This window comes from Crocuta crocuta, unplaced genomic scaffold (genome assembly GCF_008692635.1).
Source record: "Crocuta crocuta isolate KB4526 unplaced genomic scaffold, BGI_CrCroc_1.0 scaffold709, whole genome shotgun sequence".
Lineage (NCBI taxonomy): Eukaryota > Metazoa > Chordata > Mammalia > Carnivora > Hyaenidae > Crocuta > Crocuta crocuta.
Genome location: NW_027530619.1, coordinates 3,520 through 5,751, shown reverse-complemented (window position 1 = coordinate 5,751; position 2,232 = coordinate 3,520).

Below are 2,232 nucleotides of genomic sequence, written 5' to 3'. Positions count from 1 at the left end.
AATTACTATAGCTATACCAACTATATATATTTATATTATATATTAATATATTAAATATATAATTACACATTAATATATAAATGCAAATATATGCTTTTTTCCATATATTACTATAGCTATACCAGTTTGCGTTGGGTAAGTTTCATTTGTATATATATTTTTTCTTCCTGTTACTTTCAACATTTCTCTATCCTTGTATCAGGGTTTTAGTGTGGTATTGTAAGTGCCTTTCCACTTATAGCATCTCAATAAGAAACTATATTTTTGACACACTTCATTCAGTAGTATTTTTTTTAATGATGTTTTGTTTTTGTAGTTGATATATATTTTATCCACTCTTTTCATTGTTTTAAATTCTCCCTTATGGGAAACTGGAATTCTCTTCCTCTCTTCAGTGCAATCTGATGTGTACCTGTGGCCTACTGTTCCAATGAAATATTCCTCCTGTATTGTCACCGTGACCTCCAGTTTTTAGTACAAAGGGAACTTTTTAATTCTCATAAAGTCTGATGGTTTACCACTATTTGAAACAATTATTATCTTTCTTTCATTAAAGTTTCTTCTTTTGGTGTTTACAACTTGATATCATAGCTTCACTTCTACATTTCAGCCATTACTCAATTAACACTTTATTCTTTTCATTTCACTTTTTCATAATTCTGCAAATCTTCTTCAGATCAATCAAAACAACCTATATTTGTAATGATTATGTTTACTAAGGTTAATACATGTTTAGTATAATATTAGACTGTAATTACATGGATGGTAATAGCCTTGGCTATTTATACATCACTCTATCAGTACCAACTATATAATAAATAAATATTACATGCCATGTTCATAATATCAAAATTAAGCTGTTCTACCTCAGATTAGATAACTAAGTTGATTATGTCATCTAATTATTATGTATAATCTGAGATTCTAATTCTTGGTTTAAATTAAATTCAGGACAATGTCTTTTTACAACATCCATAGAACTACAGCCCTATTATAACCAAGAATAGAGGGAAATCTAGGGAGGAAACAAACAGTGAAAAAGTAGGCAAGCTGAAATTAAAATATAAAAAGTTACATAAAATATAGAAGTGCAAAGAATTGAGGGCAGATGCACATTTTTAATTCATTTTTTGGCCCCAAATTATGTCTGGACTGTAGTTATAAATGAAAACGATTACATATTTAAAAACCTACAAGATTGATGGCTATAATTTGAAATGCTTATAAAAAGATTACATCAGATTGAGTGACAGAATCACTGAATGCTACAGATAATTCTTTTAAAGGGATTGTCCTGTGAAGTGAAAAGGAAATATCTAAAGATAGAATGTTGATTCATATTTACAATGAGCATAATTTTAACTCTAGGCCTTATTAGCATAGTTTAAGGAAAACATGATCCTATTATTGTTTTCCTCTTCAAATTCCCTCAAAACACATATTTTAGGAAATTTCAAGAATAAGAATGGATCTTTGTGTTTGGAAATATTTAAAAGTTATTGCAATTCATGTATCAGAACTTCCATGCCAATTCTAAATGTAAAAATGAAAATCCTTCAGAAATGCCTGATAAAGTATTGCAAAAATAATCTTGCAACTAGAGGAGTCATGAATAGTAAAAATCATGTGTATGTGTGTGTATGTATGTATTTGTCATAATGTTTTTAATTAAATATTCTTCTGTTGACCTTTGCTTCTTTCACTTTTCCTCTCTTATTCATTCATGCTTATACATATACACCTCATATATTTGATGAAAATATTAGAGGATATTAATTTAAGCTGGCTGGTCAGTTCACCTTTGTTTATTCCTAACATTATGATGCCATTGCTAATTTCCTGACCACTTACATATATGATTGCTTATAAAATACTTAAGAAAGGATTTCTCAATTATGCTACTTATTAGCAATGAACCACAGAAGTTTATGTGCTGTAGAAATGACACCATCCCAGTTATTATGAGTCTCCTGTTTATTTGAGAAACATTGATATTTAAATATTAGTAGATTTTAAGATTGAATGCACAAACATACAATATGTGTATTTATTAGAAAAACTAAATGCAATCTTAAAATCTTCCACATAAAAATATATGTGTATAGAAACATAATGATATTGAAGAAAAATCTTTGGACTTAGACTGTGGAAAAAATATCCTCTAAGTCCATGTTTACTATTTATTTTCATGACCTTTGGTATGCATTTAACTGTGATGAGACTCAATCTTCT